The sequence below is a fragment of the Peromyscus leucopus genome, chromosome 1, assembly GCF_004664715.2.
Source record: "Peromyscus leucopus breed LL Stock chromosome 1, UCI_PerLeu_2.1, whole genome shotgun sequence".
Lineage (NCBI taxonomy): Eukaryota > Metazoa > Chordata > Mammalia > Rodentia > Cricetidae > Peromyscus > Peromyscus leucopus.
The window spans coordinates 36,751-56,266 of NC_051063.1; the positions used below are offsets into that span (position 1 = coordinate 36,751).

Consider the following 19,516-nt stretch of genomic DNA (forward strand, 5'->3'; position numbering starts at 1 on the left):
CTCCAGTCCCGCATTTTCTCGGTGATCGTGGGACATTCGAGCCGCCCTTCCACCCTAAGCTCAGTGAGTGCCAGGACCTGAGCCTCATTCCCCATGCGGGTCTTGATCGTCTCGGGTCCTCATAAGGTCCAAGCGTGCGGGAGGCCGTGGACTCTTGGCTGAACTGCCGCAGGCACTGTGAGTGTCACGTCCGCAGGGTACTTCATGCGTGATTGGCCAAGAGCCCCATGATGCGCTCCACCTAAACATCGCCTTCCAGGGGCCACATGAGCCATATCATGTACCTTCTCCACTGGTGACCTTGGACTCTTCCTGCCCCTGAGGCCCCAGGGCCTGCCCTATCTTTGCGGTGTCACCATAGAATGGGTGCCCTGTGCCCCAGAGTGACCCCTATGTTCTAGTTGCCCACTGTCCGGGGTGGACTCTGGCGTTGGGGCCCAGTCCTGCAGTCTCTGGGTTCTGTACTCGGTAGCCTGGGGAGGGCCGGGTGGACTCCAGAGGCCTCTGAGTTGGTAGAGGCTCGGCCAGGCATTGGGGTTAGGTGGGAGAGGAGGGAGAGCCACCCGCATGCAGAGCAGGCTTCTGGGGCCACTGGATTGGTAATGTCCTTTCTCCTCTGTCAGGCAAACAGGAGGGACGCAGAGACCACGCTCAGGAGCGGGGCTCCTACTTCTGGGCCTTCATTACAGAGAGGGTGAGGCTTGGCCCTGGCGGTAAGCTTTGGGTTCACTCAGCCGGTGGGTGGAGACAGATGGCAGAGTCAGAGGGGAAGCCAAGGACCTGCCCCAAGAACTCCCCAGCTTCTGCAGAGGCCGCGCCAGGAGAGACGGGGCTGGGGATCGCAGGAGTAGGGAGAGGTCCAGAGAGGAGAGACTCTGTAGATGAACAAGGGACAGGACTCCTGAGAAGGAGCCAGAACCCTGGGCCACAAGCCGAGAAATGCAGCTTTGGAAGATTTGCAAAGAGACCCCACTGAGGGACAAAACGAAGGTTTCTGAGTTGCGGAGAAACCTGGAGGCAGTGTGCTGGAGGAATATAAGGAGGCCAGCATAAGGGTTCCCCGGCTATGTGGACCCTGGTGGCCAGTGGTCCCGGGTCCCGTGTTGAGAGTGTGGGGGATCCTTGGTGCTGTATCAGGCCCCTGCCTTCTTGCATAGGAGGACCCGTGCTTCCTTCTTTCTTGCTTTCCCCTGAGCCTCAGGCTCCACCAGAGCAAGGGCTGTGCTGTCTTCCTTCTGGTCCGCAGCTTCCACACGCCTCTTCTGTGATTGTTGGAGGGACCCAGAAATGATCGCCTCAGAAAGTCCCCAGGGAGGATCACAACTGCTGTCCCGAGGGAGGATCACAGGACCAGGATGTGAGTAGAAATTCTCGAAGTCTTCCTGTGTTCTGAGTCCTTGGGAGAATCCTTCAAACCCAGCAGACCCTGCTTACATTACAGCCCTTCCAGCAAGTTCCCTGGTCTGAGATTTTGACTTTAGTCTAAGCCCGCCCTGCCTGACCCGAGAGCTCTCCAGAAGTACTTAGATGGGTTGTGAGGCTCAAGTTAGCTACTTTATGTTTAGGATCAGGGGACCTCATGGCCACCTCTGAAGGAAGAGGGATTCTGCCTGTGGACTGGGCCCGTCAGAACACCAGGCACCTGAGCCTGGTGCCGGGTGACTTCTGGAGAAGACCCAGGAGAGCAGGGTCTTCCTTCCCTGTCACCCCCACATAGTCTCAGACCCGGCTGTTCTCAGGGGTGAATTTATGATCTTATCCCTCGCTGTGCTTCACCATGTCCAATAAAATCCTTCTAAATCCTTTTAAGGATTCCCTCTCTGCAGTCCCTCCCTCCTGTGGGGCCTTCCAGATCCTCGGCTCTTCCTATCTTCATCACCCTCCCAGGAAGCATCCCTGCCCAAGTTGTCCTGTGGAGAAGGATGCTGACGGTGCTGGAGAAGGCTTTCTGAAAAGATGAGGAGGGTCTCAGGCTTGCCGAGCACAGTGTGCCTGCAGGGAATGGGCACACACTTGAACAGTAGGTGAGCTATGCCACACACCCCTATTTTAGTGGTCTCTACTGAGTTAAGTTCTAAGAATTTTGAAATTGATTGCCAACATTAAAAAAAAATCAGATTTTATATGACATTTTTTTTTTCTTCTGAAAAGCTGGCAGAGTTGACTAGCATTTTTTTTAAAAATTTTTATTCCTTTGAGAAAGGGTTTCTTGTGACCCAAGCTGTCCTTGAACTTGCAATGTAGCTAAGGATGGCCTTGAACTTCAGGTACTTCTGTCACCACCTTCCAGGCGCTGGGGTTACAGGTGTGCACCACTATCACAATGCTTGCTTTTTAAATTTAATACTAATAAAAAGATTCTTGAGACAGGTTCCTTGAAGGCCAGGCTGACCTTGAACTCCATACATGTCTGAGGATGAACTTGAACTCTTGGCCTTCTTGCCTTCCTGGCCGGCATCTTTAAGGAAGCAATAATAGTATAGTAATAAAGGGCTGTGGGTTGTTTCTCAGCCTGCATTTAAATTACTGTCCCACCTCTAGGAGCCAGAGCTGGTGTGGGTCATCTTGGCAAATCGCCTAGAGTCACATGGTAGATGGCAAAGCCAGATCTGAAGCCAGGCCAATTTGACCCCTGAAGTTTAAACTCACACTGAAAACCAAATGCCATTCCCCTCTGAGCAGGAGTAGATGCTGGCTGCCTCAGGACATCCTTAAAAGGGAGCTGCTGTCCACGGGTTAAGAATGTTTTCCTTCTTAGTACTAGCCACTGTCAGCGAGTCACCAAGTCTGGGGCTGTTTTTCCAAGGCGGCAAGGGTTATCTACAGCTGTCTGAGGTTCCTATCTATCTGCCTGGGAGGAAAAGGCTTAGATTAGATTAGTGAGTCCTAAGAGGCTAGAGGGGGGCTGGATCTCATTCTGCAGCTTGCTATAAGGAAAGGTCTGTCTGATGAGTCAAGTGAGGGAGAAGGAGGGCAAGGTATATTTCTCTCCAGGAGACCCTGTCTTCTGGTCACTCTGTCCCCTTCCTGTGTCCCTGATTCTTGCCAGACCTGTTCCTCTACCCTAAACCACCAACCCGCAGATTTCCTTTGTCACCTTGAAGACTCCTCATGCAGGCCAGGAGTAGGTATGTGCAATGTATGAGGATGAGCCACTCAAGGACATGCCTTTGTTGAGTTTTTGAAAACTTGATATTTAGTACATTATGGAGTTTTTGACATTAATTTTGATATTTTAAAAAATTGTATTGAACTGGGTAGTGGTGGTGCACAGCTTTAATCTCAGTACTCAGGAGGCAGAGGCAGCCAGCTCTCTGAGTTCGAGGCCAGCCTGGTCTACAGAGTGAGTTCCAGGACAGCCAGAGCTACACAGAGAGATCCTGCCTTGGAAAAAATAAGCAAACACAAAAATTGTATCGAGATGCTATTGGTTCTCCTTAATGAGTTAAATTTCGAGTAGCCTACAAGGTCACTTTATCCCATTGCTTCATCCCAGCTCCAGCCTGGAGTCTTTTTCTTTTTTTCTTGAGCCCTGGCTGGCGTGGAACTTCCTATGTAGACCAGCATGTCCTGGCATTCACAGAGATCTGCCTGCCTCAGCCTCTGGAGTGTTGGGATTAAAGGGTGTGGACCACCACGCCCAGTCTCCCTTTTCTTTTCTTAAGAGATGATTCATTGGTCAAGAGCACTAGCTGCTCTGGCAGAGGACCTGGGTTCAGTTCCCAGCAACTGCATGGTGGCTCACAATCTTCTGTAACTCCAGTTTCGGGAAATCTGACGCCTTCTTCAGGCCTCTGCAGGTACTGCATGCACATGGTCCACCCGTACATAGAAAAGTAAATCTTAAAAAAACTGCTTTCCGAGCCGGGCGTTGGTGGCACACGCCTTTAATCCCAGCACTCGGGAGGCAGAGCCAGGCGGATCTCTGTGAGTTCGAGGCCAGCCTGGGCTACCAAGTGAGCTCCAGGAAAGGCGCAAAGCTACACAGAGAAACCCTGTCTCGAAAAACCAAAAAAAAAAAAAAAAAAAAAAAAAAACCTGCTTTCCTTTTTATTTATGAGTATGTATACACGTTCATGTAAGTGCAGGTGCCCACAAAGACCAGAAGGGGGCGTCAGATCCCTGGAGCTGGAATTACAGGCAGTTGCGAGTTCCTTGATTGTGGGTGTGACAAGTTCAGGCCCTCAGCAAGAGCAGCTGAGCCATCTCCCTAGTCTCTGCCTGGGTTCCTTGAAAGGAACTCTATTTCCAGGTGTGGTAGTCAGGCTTTTAATCCCTGCACTGGGTGTTCTGGGCCAGGAGGATCTCTGAGTTGGAGGCCATCCTCATCTACATCGGAGTTCCAGGCTAACCAGGACTACATAGAGAGACCTTCTCCCCAAAACTGAGACACACAAACAAGCAAGGAAGCCGGGGCTGGATTCGGGAGAGCAAGTTTAGGTTCAGACTGTGCCCTCACACACAGCTGCCGACGACGACACTGTGAGCCTTCCAGGGAAGGGTAGCCTCTGACTCTGGCTCTAGAATGATCCAAGCAGCCCACTAGAGCTCTGACAGATACACTGAGGCTCTCTCTGGGTATTGCTGACCACAGTCATTTAGGGGTGTCACTTGTATTTTTTTCCTGGCACCCCACACGAGATGTCACCCCATGCCGCCATTCATTTCCCTCTCTCAGCAGCATCCAGTTTGGGAGGTGTGGGATGGTCCTGCTCTTTGTCCCTGAGTGTCTCTCATGAGACATCTGACAGACATCCCTTAGGGACCTCTATCTCGGCAAGAACTGAGCAAATACTTGACCACATCTGTAGCCCCAAGGGTGCTGACGTGTGGCTGTGGGAGTCCAGACGGCCCCAGGGAGATCTTGTGCTGAGTGTGGCCTGCCCAGTAGATGGCTTGCAGGTGAGATGTGACATTCTAGAGCCCGTGACAGGTGGGCCTTTCCAGTGCTGCCTCCAGATGCCATGCAGCAGCCTTCCCGAGAGAATCTCCTCCAGAGAGTGCTGCTGGGTTGAGTTTGGGGCACTCCCTCAGGACCCAGCCATGAGCTCCCCGCTTCCCTCAGTCTCCTCCTAGGGTTATGCTTTCTCTCTGTCAACACCACTCCTGAAGCCCACATCCTCCCCAGCTCCAGCCCTCAGGGCTCCACCTGCCCAGCCCAAGTCCATCATCACCAGCAGATGTTTCAGGATGCTTCGGTATGATCTGCCCAGAGTGTCAGCTCAGCTGGGAGTTTGTGGCTTTTGCACCCAAAAGTTATCTGCCTGGTCCTCAGTAATACATGGGGGAGGGTAGAGACTGGACTTTTGACATACAGCCTCTGGAGGGGACTGCTTTGGAAAAGTCACCGACAGTGATTAGACACTGGTGGCATTTGAGACAGGGAGATGAATATCCATTGTTGAATAGGTGGTGTCCTGTGCAGAGTGTGGGTGCCTGGAGAACTGTTAGGATGGTGGAGGAAGCTGGGCATGAGGGTGCTTGCTTTGAACCTGCTCCACATATACAGTCTCAGTAAACTCAGGTGGCTGTATATCTTAGCTGATGTTATGTGGTCTTGCCTTTCTATGCAGCGATAACTATGTAACTGGAATAGTTTATTTTGTTTTTTGTTGTTTTTTTCAAGACAGGGTTTCTTTGTGTAACAGCTCTAGCTGTCCTGGAACTAGCTCTGTAGACCACGAACTCACAGAAATCTACCTGGTGCCTTTGCCTCCCAAGTGCTGGGACTAAAGGGGTGCACCACCACCACCCAGCAAGTAACTGGAATATAAAGAGGTACTTTACTGAAGAAAGACGTGATTTCCATCTACTTGGGAGGCTGAGGCAGGAGGATCACTTGAGCCCAGGAGTTCCAGGTCAACCTGTGCTACATAATAAAACCTTGTTTCAAAAACCAACAGGGATATAGAGATGGCTCAGAGGTCAAGAGTACTGGCTGCTCTTACAGAGGACCTGGGTTCAATTCCCAACATCCAGAAGGCAGCTAGCAACCATCCGTAATTCCAGTCCCAGGGGATATGATGACCTCTTCTGGCCTCCATGCGCACTGCACACACATCGTGCACAGACATACATGCTGGCAAAACACCTATATACACACAGAATAAAAAATAAAGAAATCTTACAAACAACAAACCCAAAACAAAATCTGAGAGCCCTGATTGGGGCAGATGCTGTTCTTCGTCCTTAGACTCACACATTTAGATTATATTTACTTATTTTGTGTCCCCGTGGGTGCCTTTGGGTATGCGTGTGCCACATCGTGCTTGTGAGGCCGTTGAACGACTTCAAGAATCAGTTCTCTCTTTGTGCCATGTGGGTCCCAAGGATCGAACTCAGGTCATCAGGCTTGGCAGCAGGCGATTACTCATCATCTCACTGACCCTCTTCTAGGGTAGTTCTTATCATTCGCCTTGTTTTCTGGGCAGGGCAGGGGCCTCAGGTAATTGTCAGGCTTGCAAAGCTAGAAAACCAGCTGTGGTTGCTGGGAGGTGAAGAGGACCTGGGAATTCATGTTCCTCTCCCTGAACCCTGAATTAAGGGAGTTCTGCTCTCAGCCTTGTTTATTTCAGAGCTGCCGTCTCCCTTCCTCCCCAGTGCAGGAGAGGCTTGAGGCTCTCCTTCCTCAATCCGGTTCTTCAATCCAAGTCAGTGGATAAGGAGCAGGCATATGAGGCAGGGGACTGCCGGCTGGGAATGGGGAGGACAGAAGACAGCGGTTCCTTCCCACAGGGGTGGATCAGATGACAGAGGTGCAGCCCCTCTGGGCCCAGGCACCAGCTCTGCTCCCAGGTCCCCACATCCAAGGTCAGCTCCCTCCCGCCTGGCGCCACCCTGATTATCTGCTTTGCTGCAGTGGAAGATTTTGGTTCCCTCGTTCCCCTGCGTCGTTTCTGGGCTCCGTTCCCTCTTATTTCATTTCCATCTCAGAGCCCGAGTTCACCTCCTCAGTGGCTGACGGGACCATTTATTTCTGAGGCCGCAGTGGCGGAGGGCTGCTGACAGCCTGGTGAGCGAGCACTCTGGGTGCTTGCCACCTTGTTTTGTTCCTGCAGACGGGAGGGAGGCACAGAACATCTTCATCTGGCAGCCACAAGACTGCCAGAGCATCACAGCCTCTGCTCTCATCCTCTCAGCTGGACTTGTGTTTTTGTTGCCTGGGTTCTCTCCCCCCCCCACTCCCCGGGGACTGCCTCCTGGGCTCTGTTCCTCGGCGGGCGATTTGTCCCTTAAGTCTCAAAAACCCCGAAGGTGTGTGGCCTGTCAAAGTCCCCCCTCTCCCAGATGCCATAGTTGGACCAGCTTCTAGATTGGTTTCTCATGTTCAAATGATGAAATGAAGTCCAGAGAGGTCCAGACACTTGTAAGGCTTGCACAGCAGGCGACTGGCAGAGGCAGAGCTGACAGCTCCCAGATTATTAGACTGGTTGTCTTTTTTTAGAATCTCTGCAAGCTGAGCACCAAGGATCTATTCCCTCCACTCCAACCTCTGGAACGGGCCTGCCAGTACTGTGTGGGGGTTCTCTTGTGTCTCCTTCTGGGCTTTCAGTTGGAATGCTCCCCTTTAAAGATGTCACTCCAGGTCCTCCCATGCTCAACCCCCCACTTTCTCATTGTGTTTATTTAGCAGGTATCTGCTGAGCTTTGTCTTACTGTGCCTTGTACATAACTCTGGATGTAACGAGTCTTTCTCTGTCCCACCAGCTCCCAAATAATGACACGGAGACTTCTTATTTATTATGGAAGTTCGGCCTATAGCTTAGGCTTGTTCCCAACCAGCGTTTATAACTTAAATTAACCCATTTGTTGTAATCTATGTCCTGCTATGTGGCTCGTGGTTGTTACCTCTCCTCTTGCACATCCTGCTTGCTCTGCATCTCCTGGAGTCAACTGGACGCCTCGATCCTCTCTTCCTCTTCCTTTCTCTCAGTCCCTGGAAGGCCTGTCTATACCTCCTGTCCAGCTATTGGCTGTCCTGCTTTTTATTATACCAATCACAACAAGACATCTTCACACAGTGAAGTTATATTCTGTAACATCTGGACACAGACAACAAACTGTGCTGGCCCTGACTTCTTCTCACTTGCTATAGCAGCTCACCTGGGGCTCATGGCCCCCCTGACTCCAGAGCCCATCCTCTTAAGATTCTACACTGGAAAAGATGTAGCTTATTCACAGCGAAATTCACCAGTCTTCCTGCTGTTTGTCAGCCTGGTTGAACGCATGCTCCCACACAGCTCACACCTTATTACATCATTCCAGAAGTTCCCTTGTGCCCCTTCCCTTCCCATGAGTTCTGAAAACCCCTTCCCTGGCCAGGCTGCATTTCTTCCTCTGCACATTGGCTTTGCCTCTTCCCAGCATCTCCGCAATGATAACCTCCAAGCGTGCTCTTTGGTGTCAGGCTTCTTATGCTCAGTATGTAGTTCAAGGCTCAGCATTCATGGTGTCACACAAGTCAGTGGTTCATTCTTTCTTTTCTTTCTTTTTTCCTTCTTCTTCTTTTCTTCTTCTTCTTCTTCTTCTTCTTCTTCTTCTTCTTCTTCTTCTTCTTCTTCTTCTTCCTCCCCTTCTCCTCCTCCTCTCCTCCTCCTCCTCCTTCTCCTCCTTCTTTTCCTGAGACAGAGTTTCTCTGTGTAGCTTTGGAGCCTGTCCTGGATCTTGCTCTGTAGACCAGGCTGGCCTTGAACTCATAGAGATTCACCTGCCTCTGCCTCCCAAGTGCTGGGATTAAAGGCATGCACCACCATCCTCTTTGCTGAGTAGTATTTCAAGGATGGGATTATTTCTTGGTCCTTCTCCTGTGGATGGATAGCGGGGATCTTTGCCATGAGGGCCATTGTGCACAGAGTCACAGTGGATGCTCTTTACCAGTGTTCTGTGGACATAGGCATTCATCTTGTTGAGAAAACTCTGGGAGTAGATCTGCTGTCTGCAGTCACAATGCCACAGTAGCTCCTCTTCTAAAGTTTGTGACATCGAGCATTGGCCTCTCAGAAGCAAAGGCTTTACTCATGTGCAACAGTGGGTTTGAAGCTGGTTCACAGTACGGAAGGATGCACGCCGAACATAACAGTGTGGAGGAGGGAATCTTCTTTGGGTGGACTGGGAAATAGCCTTCCATGGGACTCTTGGTTCTCTGTGACTTGTGGACCACAATGCAGCTCCTTTGTTCTAGACTGCATTTTATTGCTGTTATTGTTTTATTATTACTACTACTATTATTATTAATTACTTTGAGACAGGCTTTCTTTTTGTGGTCCTACCTTGCCTGAAACTAGGTTGCTCTCAAACTCACAGAGATCCACTTGCCCGTCTCCCAGTTGCTGGGATTAAAGGCTTGTGCTACCACCCAATAGAGGGTGTTCTGTAATAGACTGTGTCTTAGCGGATGTTCTGTGGTGAATGTCCTGGAAGGTGGAAACGTCTCTTTCCACAGCAAAGAGCAGCCGTGGTTGCTGTCTTTTGGGGATGGTTTGGCCTTGGGTATTGGTCAGTCTGCAGAAGGAAGGATTCTCACCATGTCACAACGTGGAAGAACCTGAGTGAATGTCGAGCACATTCTGCTAAGGGAATCTGGGGGTGACTCAGTTGGTAAAGTTACCTGTTTGATCCCTAGAACCCACACTAAACAAAAACAAAAAAACAGGCCTGATTGCCTTTGATTGTAATCCCAGTACTGGGGAGGCAGAGACCAGCAGATCTCCGGCCAGCCTAACCTACTTATAGTGAGTTCTAGGTCAGGGAGAGACCTTTGGGGTTCCCCTCTCCCCTCTAAATTGAGTCCAGTTTTTGCCTAGCTGCAGATACTTGGGAGCAGGGTCTATCCTGATGTGTGATCCACCTACCAGGCATCACAGGATTAAAGAAAACTGACTGCCCCTCTCCCAGCAGCTGTTAAATGCTGATTGCTCCTCAGCTGGGGGTGTGAGCATGCGCTCACCTCCGCACGCACGCACGCACGCACGCACGCACGCACGCACGCACGCACGCACGCACGCACGCCCGCCATGATGTCTGTCCGTTTTGAGCTTGAGCAGGTCTTTGTGCATGCTCTCACAACTGCTCCGAGTTTCTAGTCACACGCACTGTTGTGTTATCATCATCCTGCTTCTGTCTCTTGCAGTCTTCCCCGTTCCCTCTCCCTGAGCCAGTGCAGGCCAGTGCTGGCACTCAGGGCTGCTCTCGGCCTCTGCAGCTTCCAGCGACGACCAGCTGCTCACCGTCGCATCCCGGGTCTAGTACGGTGCTGGGAACTTAGAAGCTCCATCACTGCTGGCAGGAACGGCTAAGCCTGGCGGACCGGCCTGTCTGTTATCCTAGCTACTTCAGAGGCTGGGGCAGGAGGGATTGCAGGTTCAAGGCCAACCTGGGCAACATCTTGAGACTGTCTGAGATGAAAAAATACTGGAGAAAAAGAGGCCGATGTAGCAGATACTTTTCTGTGGCTGTGATAAAATGTTATGGCCAAGAGGAACTTTGGGAAAATGTGATTTTTCTGCTTACACTCCCGATGGATACAGCCCATCATGGCGGGCAGTGGGGTGTGGGTGGCTGGGCAGTCAGAACAGGAATTGGGTGGGGCTATAAAACCCAAAGCCTACCCCCAGTGATGTACTTCTTTCAGCAAGGCTCTGCCTCCTAACATCTCCATAACCTCCCCAAACAGTGTTGCCAGCTGGGGACCAAGTTTTCAAACACATGAGCCTACAGGGAACACTTTGTTTAAACCATTGGAGGTGGGACCACATCCCAGTGGTAGAGAATTGCCTAACATGCAAGGCGCCCAGGGCTCAGTCTCCACCAATGCAAGGATAATGATAATAGTGCTGTAGGATGAATGAGTGATTGCCCGCTGCCCTGGTCCCCCACTGTCCCCATTCCACGACTGTGGGGGACCAGCCCCCACATTTATTTATCCCAGGGACTCTTGAGGAATGAGGGGTAAGAGACTTAGATAGAAGAGGGGAGAGACACAGAGAAAACACAGGATAGACTCGAGTGGACCCCGATCCTTATCCACCGGCCCAGAACTTTAGTCCAAAGGTCTATTTATAACAGTGCCAAGGGGTGGAGCAAAAGACCTCCCCGTTGCTGGTTATAGTCAAGTGTAGACCCTCACAAACACCTGATACTCAGGCCCGTGGTCCAATCATCCTCTTATGCAGTCCTCCTGGGTACAGCCCCTAGGAAACCTAGTGGGCTCCAACACACCATCTCTTCCATAAGAACTCACCTTCTAGAGCAGACAGCCTGGCCTACTGTCACAGTGGTTTGGAGGACAGCTCTGGTCCCTCTCTTACATAGTGATCCCCTAGCAGAGGGTCCCAGTGACTGGGGCTCTGTGGAACAGGCTATATAGACTCTGTCACTGGCTGAGCAGTCCCAGATGGATCTTGTGCTGTGGCTTCTGCCGCTGGCAGCCAGGAGGGTTGAACTTGAGCGCGTCTCCTGTTGTTGACAAGAGATTGCACAGTGGTTCATTTCATGCTCCAAGCAGCCCTGGTGTTAAGTGATTGCCACCCTGTGTGTGACCCTGGGAGATCTGCAGCAGCTGGCTGCAAAGAGCCTTGCAGAGGCGGGTGTGGTGGTCGGGCTCTCTCATGCCTGGCCCCTTCAGTGTCCAGTGTGGCAGACCTCTGACCTCCTCCTCACCCAGGCTGAGTCTCTAGCAATTTCCACACTCGCTTTTCATCCCATCCTCACTGTGTTAGCGGCATCCTTTGCCGCCCTCTGGATCTTCCAGTTATTGCCAAGTGCTTCCTTTTGAAGTAAGGGAAAACATGAAAGCGGTAATCTTATCAGTTCCTCCTTTCATTTCTGCAGAGACAAATTTAGTTCTCTTCCACACAGCGTGGAGCCCGCTGACTTAGTGAGGAAGAGTCTTAATGTGGGAGAGACAGGGATCCAGGACGCTGGGATCTCGCCTCCTGGCTCTGCAGCACGTCAAGCTGCATCTCTAGCCACTTCTAGGGCTTATCCTATTACACCTATTGTGTGCAAGTGGGTTGTTGACTCCAGCCTGCCTCACATGCTTTCTCCCCAGCGGTCAAGCTTGTGGCTTTCTCTTTTTTTTTCTGGGAATGGAAAGCACACTTTTTTGAAGGAAAGAAAAATGTTAGCTGTCAGTGCTGCTAGTAGTCTGGGCATTCTTTGACCCTTCCACACATTCCTTTTTAAGGGTTCATTGAACACTTAGCGTGTGCCAACCTTCCTACTGGATCTTGGGGATGTGACCTGAATGACAGTTTTGTTCCTCTCCAGGACCCAGAACTCAGCTCTAGCTGGGATGAGGCTCGGACCCCAGCGTATCCGAGGCTTCCCAAGGTGCTGATCTGCCCTCCCCACCCTTCCCTCAGTACAGCCGGGGGTATTTTTCCTGGAAGAGGAAGGAGAGGGGTGGTGTGGAGGACAGGCAGGGCTGTGGGGTTCTGAGAGGACTGTGAAAGAACTGCAGCCACCCCTGGAGACAAGAGCAGGGCTCAGCGGGCCTGACTGGACACAGGAAAAGGAAAATGCCTTTTTCTTTTTCAGAAGTGCATTGTATTTGTTTTGTGTGTGTGTGTGTGTGTGTGTGTGTGTGTGTGTGTGTGTGTGTGTTTGCGAGTGCTCCATAGTGCACAAGTGGAGGTCAGAGGATCACCTGAAGGAGTTGTCTCTCCCTCTACTCTGTGGGGCCTGGGGATCGAACTCAGGTCGTCAGGTTTGACAGCAAGCCCTTTAAACCGCTGAGCCATGTTGCCAGCCCAGTCACCCTTGCCTCTTACAAATCCGGTTCTCTCAGCAGCTGAAGGGATCTTTTGAAAGCTCTGGTCACACCAGGTGGCTGCTTCATACCCTCCCGCTGCCTTTTAGAAAGGGAATCCAGATTCCTCTCCAGGTGGATAGCTGTCCCTCTGCCTGCCGGTCCTGTCTCTGTCCCTCAGTTCAAGCCCCTTTCCCCTCTTACCCCCACCTCTATTACCTCACAGTGCATCTTTCCCACGCCATCTCTCAAAAGCCCCCTCCCCTGAAGAGTCGCCCCTGGTGGCTGTCCTTTGGGAAAGCTTTCTTGGTCTCAGATTCCTGAATCCCCTCTCCATCTTAGACCTGGAACCTTGGCATCCTTTGTGACTGTGACATCTAGTGACCATGATTTTGGTACCAGGGCTGAAGGCTACAAAGCAGCTATTGTTTCCAGGTCTTTCCTGAGGACAGACTTAGGCATGTCTGTATATGAATGAGACAGGGTCTCACTGTGTAACTCTGGATGGCTTGGAACTCATGATCAGGCTGGACTCGAACTCACAGAAATCCACCTGCCTTTCCTTCCTTTGTTCTGGGATTAAAAGTGTGAACTACCAGGCCCGACAGGAATACATGTTTTTAATAAATGCATAAAATTAATCATGATTTCATACTTTAAATTCAGAGCCACAGGGTATCATTGGCCTCATTTCTTCTACACTGTCTCATTAACAAACACTTAAAATTGCTCAGCTTCTTTGTAGACACACACACACACACACACACACACACACACACACACACACACACACACACGAGTGCGCATGGCACGCACACCTTAGACTCAGAATCTTGCTGTGGACACAGGTTGTGGTTATATAAACTGATGACCACTCCATGGCATGATCAAGGGGAAGGTTTTGATTGTAGATAGCGAGGGAGAGAACAGCCAGAGGCATCTGGAAGAGTCCAGAGCAGGGAGAGAAAGAAGTAGACTGGGCATGGCCAGCAGACTAGGCCTGGCTAGAGCTATCTGCAAGAGAGGAGAGAACAGTGGGGTGGGGGTGGGGATAGAGAAAACTGTGAGAAGCAGGAGTAGAGGGGGGGGGGCGGGAACACAGCAATAGCAGGGTTATGAGAAGCATGAGTTAGTGGGAGAGAAGCCATGACTCAAGGGGTCTAGGGTAGGGAGGAGGCGAGAAGGGCTAGGAGGCTAGCATGGACTTTGAAATGTGTAGCAGGTACTTGTGGTACTGGGGGGGCCTGAAGGCCAGCATGAGCTTTGGTGAGCTAATAGACACCGTGTTTCCCTTCTGCCAGAGGGAAATGGCTCCTTTTGGTAATGGGTAGAGTTTTGCCTTTTGGAGTTTGGGGAGATGGAGTTTCCTTTGGCCTGACAGTGGTTAGCGCCTTCTTCTTGTCCTTCAGATGATGGTGGTTGAATATCTGAATTTATTTATTTTATTGTTTTATGTGTATGGGTGTTTGGCTTGTTTGCATGTCTGTGTATCACATATGTGAGTGCCCGAAGAGGACAGAAGAGGGCATTGGGTCCCCTGGAACTGGAGTTACAGGTTGCTGTGAACCATCACGTGGGTGTTGGGAATCCAACCTGGTTCCTCTGCAAGAGCAGTTATCTTAACGGCGGAGGCATCTCTCCAGCCTTGAAGATTTGAGTTTAAAGTCACACAGACCCTCCTGTCTGCAGGGCTTTCTCTCAACTCAAGACCTCACCTACCGTGTTACTTGCTCTCCATTTCTCAAACATGGCTTTTCACATGTGTGATGTGTATGTAGTGGGTCCTGGGAGTTGACCCTAGGTCCTCCTTCAAGCTTAGCGAGCGCTCTGCCACTGACCTCTATCCCCAGCCTTCTTTTACTTCGTACGCTGAGATAGACTGATTCATTTGCTCTAGCTGGCCTTCAGTTCACTCTGCAGCCCAGGCTAGACTGGAAGTTCATCAGAACTTCCACCTCACTTTCCCAAGTAGCCGGGATGACAGGCCGGAGACACCAGGCCCAGGTTGAGACATTGCTCTTAAACAATTTAAGTTCATTCATACGTGTGTGTGGAGTGTTTGCACAGTTTCTGCATGGCTGAAGGACGGCCTTCACCACCCAGAGGGCCCCCTCTGATGCACCAGAGTCAGGGGTCTTGATTTGGGGGTGCCATCCTTGCTGATCCTGGTCTTTATCAACAGAACCCGTGACCTCAAAGCCCAGGCCAGGACTTAGCCTCTCCCTCCCAGGAATGCTTCTCTACCTCAGCAAAGTTTCCTTCGTCTTTGTCCTCACTGGTCCCAAGACAATGAACCTGGGAGCTGATGGCCCGGGAGTGACTTGAGTGGCCCTTGAGTTTCCAGGGTTCTGGTTCTCGGGATTAAGCTCCACTGCACTCGAACACCCCCACCTCTGCAACCATCTCAAGCACATTCTTGACAGAGGGAGTCAGGGAGGTCAGAGCCAGAGGGAAAATGGAAATGTAGAAGCTGAGGCCCAGCAGGAGAGGGGAGCTAGCACACAGTTGCCTCTGGGGATGGAGGAGCAGCCATAAGCCGAGCAATAAGGGTGCCTCCAAGAGCGTGTGAAAGCTGGCAAGGGACTGATTCCCCCACTGAAGCGCTAGAAGGGCCGGGCAGCATGCTTCTCTTCAGTCTGGACTTCAAGGCTTCCACTGGTGGCTTTCCCACTTCATGGTGGTGCTGGGCACCCACACTGCATCCTGCTTACTCAACAGTCTATTATAGCACAGGTTTTGTAGTGGATGACAATGCTCAGCTGTGGCTGACGTGGTCTCAGCTTCTTTCAAGTGGTCTAGCTGATTCTTTTCCCATCACCACGACAAATCCATGACAGAAGCGTTTAAGAGAGGAAAGGCCAGATGGTGGTGGTGCACACCTTTAATCCCAGCACTCAGGAGGCAGAGGTAGGCAGATCTCTGAGAGATCGAGGCTAGCCTGGTCTACAAATAGAGTTCTAGGACAGCCAGGGCTACACAGAGAAACCCTGTCTTGAAAAACTTAGGAAAAAAAAAAAAAAAAAAAAGGAAGGCTTAGCCCAGGCTTTCAGCCCACCTTTGGCAGAGTTCATAGCAACAGGAGAATGTCTGAGTCCTCTCTTTCTTGGCCAATCAGGAAGCAGAGAGCTGGGACAGAAAGCAGAGGTTATTTCAGCCTTCAAGCGTCCCCCACCCCCACCCCGGTGACACACTTCTGCCAGCTCAGCCTCACATCCCAAGGGTTACATGACTCCCGAAACAGCACCACCGGCTAGGGACCAAGTGTTGGAACCCACCACGAGCCTGTGGGGTGCGTTTCACCTTAGACGGGGACAGGCAGGCTGGGCGTGGCCTGTGACAAACACTCAGTTATGTGGTGTGATACTTTTGTTGCCATGAACGGGATTAATTAGAGGGAGGATGGCAGGTCTTACGGTAAGCGCCTTCTGTTGATTGATTATTTCCTCAATTATCCAGCAAATATGTATTAGTGCCTGCCGTGATGAGATACTGGAAATGTAGATGGGTTTCAGAGGAATTCAATTAAAGGGAAATAATACCCAAGGCAGTTTCTACTAAGTTCCGTCAAGATTCTCTTAGGACAATCTGCAAACTTCAGCTTTCTGCATTTTGTCTTTGTCCCGACTAATCTGGTTCCCTGAGCAGCAACTTAAAGGTTTCTTAAACCAGTCTGTTTTGTTTTAAATAGATTTACTCCAGAAAGAGTCTTAGGGCTGGAGAGATGGCTCAGCGGTTAAGAGCACTTGTGACTCTTTGGTTTGGTTCCAGCACCTGTGTTGATCAGCTCACCACTGCCTGTGACTCCAGCTCCAGGGGACATGATGCTCTTCTGGCTTCTGTGGGCAGCCACACTCCCACCACACCCATACACAGAGTTAAAAATAAACTTTTATTTATTTAATTTTATGTTTTCTCCTTTTTTAATAAATATTTTTATTTTATAATTAATTCAATTTTACATATCAGCCATGGATTCCCCTGTTTCCCCTCCTCCCACCCCCAGCCTTCCCTCAACCCACCCCCCATTCCCACCTCCTCCAAGGCAAGGTCCTCCCTGGGGATTCAGCCCAGCCTGGTAGATTCAGTTGAGGCAGGTCCAGTCCCTTCCTCCCTGCCACCAAGGCTGAGCAAAGTGTCTCAACATAGGCCCTAGGTTCCAAAAGGCCGGCTCATGCACCACGGACAGGTCTGGGTCCCACTGCCTGGGGGTCTCCTAAACAGTTCAGGCTCATCAACTGTCTCACTTATCCAGAAGGTTCCAGTTCCATGGGGGCTCCTCAGCCATTGGTTCACAGTTCATGTGTTTCTGCTAGTTTGGCTATTTGGGAGAAAGCGAGCTTAGGGGAGCGGGAGATCCCAGCTGGATCAGGAACAGAGTGGGAGAACAAGTGATAAATGAAGACCCCATGGAATAGGAAGGAGCAGAGTGCTAGAGAGGTCCCAGAAATCCACAAAGATACCTCCAATATAGACTACTGGCAATGGTCGAGAGATGTGCCTGAGCTGACCTACTCTGGTGATCGGATGGTCGAACACCCTAACTGTCATGATAGAACTCTCATTCCAGTGACTGGTGAAGCAGATGCAGAGATCCACGGCCAAACCCCAGGTGGAGCTCCAGGAGTCCACCCGGTGAGAGAGAGGAGGATTACATGAGCAAGAGATATCGACACCATGATTGGAAAAAGCACAGGAACAAATATTTATTAATTTTTTTGAGATAAGCCCTCACATATATATCTTTGGTGTCCTGGAACTTGCTAGGTAGAGTAGGCTGGCCTTGAACTCACAGAGATGTACCTGCCAGAGTACTGGGATTAAAGCTATGTGCCACCATACATAACAAAAGATAAAACAAATATTTAAAAAAGGAATTTGGCTTGGCAATAGTGGCACACACCTTTAATCCCAGCATTCAGGAGGTGGAGGCTGGCAGATCTCTGTGAGTTTGAGGCCAGCCTGGTCTACAGAGTGAGTTCAAGACAGCCAGAGCTGTTACACAGAAAAACCTTGTCTCAAAAAAAAAACAAAAACAAAAAAAAAACAAAAGCAAAACAAAAAACACCTCCCTGCTCCCCCAAAAAAGCAGTTTGATGTGATTAAGGTAGATGAAAATTGGTCAGAGTGTGCCAATCTTTTGTGGCTTTGGCAAATACCTTAGAGGAACAGGTTAGGCGAAAGGCGGATTGTGGCTCAGGTCTCAGTTCATGGTGGGCTGACTCCATGGCTTACAGACTCCTGGCTAAGGAAAGTCCTCACAGCAGGCAGGGGGTGGTGTGACGGAGTTAACACCTCAATAGCAGCTGGAGGAGCCGGTTGGGGGGCTGCTCACAAGAACACACTCCCCCACAACCTGCTTCCTCCGTGAGAGCCCCACCTCCAGCCATGCAGGCAGACTACAAGGGCGCCGAAGACTGGACCCACAGATGTTCTCAGAGCCTCAAGATGCAGTCCCCTCTCAGTGACGGGACCTACCAGCTGGGGGAAAAGTCAGTTTGGGGACACAGGGTCAAGCCAGCCCACTGGGTGTAAGCAAAGCGGTGGAAGCAGAGTCAGACCTGAGATTCCACAGTCATCAAAGGCAGCGCGGCCCACTTCCTCTGAATGGAAGGAAGCACACCCCTCTGGAGTCGGGAGGGAGATACGCTCCCATGCTGGCTCACCCATGCTGGCTCACTGAGCTAGACGCGGGCAGAATTGTTTGTTTTTTGATCTGTCGCTGGTGCCATTGTGTGCTTCCGTCTTAGTCAATACTGTCCCATGGCTGTGAAGAGACACCATGTCCACAGCAACCTTTGTAAAGGAAAGTATTTAATAGGGGATTTGCTCACAGTTTTAGAGGTTTAGTCCATTATCACCGCAGGAGTAGAGAGGCTTGTCCCTGGAGCATTACCTGAGAGAGCAGGGAGGGGGAGACAGAGAGAGACAGAGACAGAGAGACAGAGAGAGACTAGACTTGGCACAGGCTGTTGAAACTTTAAAGCCCACCTCCACTGACCCACCTCCTCCAACAAGGCCGCACCTCAGTTCCGCTAACTGGGATGACATTCAAACATAGGAGCCTATGGGGGCCACTCTCCTTCAAATCAGCACACAATCCAGAGTTGCACCTGATCCCTGTAGATAGTTAAGGGTTGTCCTTGTAAATTTTGTTGTCTCCTTGACGTACCTGCCAAGACGGAACCTTCACTGAAGAATTGCTTCCGTCAGATTGGCCTGTGGCCCCCTCTGTGAGGTATTTTCTCAGTGGCTGGTTGGTGTAGGAGGACTCAGCCCACTGTGGGCAGTACCATCCCCGGCAGGTGGCTGAGCAAGCGAGTTCCTCATCTCTGTTTCAATTCCTGCCTCCAGGTTCCTGCCTTGGCTTCCCCTCAAGAGTGAACTGTGACCTGTAAGACGAAGCAAACTCTTTTTCCTTCGCCTAAGTCGCTTTTGGTCGCGGTGTTTATCACGGCAGCAGAAAGCCAACTGGAACAAACTGGGATGATGATCTTCTGGAGAAACCTTCATGTTTAAAAGCTTCTTCAGACCCGTCAGTGAAACGCTGAGTCCACAGAGAGGTCAGACATAAATAATGGGATTATTATCCTCCATCACCCCAGCAGCTCATCGTACTTACTGGAAAGTTCATTTGAATTGTAGTGTGGGCTTCTGCTTTGCAATTTTCCCTCTTTATTAACTTCTTTGTCAAAATCCCCAGGATACTTCATTGTGGCTCTCAGAACCAATCATGCTCTTCAATGCTAATTCACTCTGCGCTGAATTCTT

The 19,516-nt window shown here is 50.7% G+C and overlaps 1 long non-coding RNA gene across 1 annotated transcript; it reads left to right on the forward strand.

Moving 5' to 3' along the window:
• Window positions 1–567: 567 nt before the first annotated feature.
• LOC114684431 lies at window positions 568–19,196 on the forward strand. Its single transcript, XR_003733295.2, has 3 exons — window positions 568–1,357; window positions 1,811–2,024; window positions 19,100–19,196. It is a non-coding gene; the product is annotated as an uncharacterized LOC114684431 (long non-coding RNA).
• The last annotated feature ends 320 nt before the right edge of the window (window positions 19,197–19,516 follow it).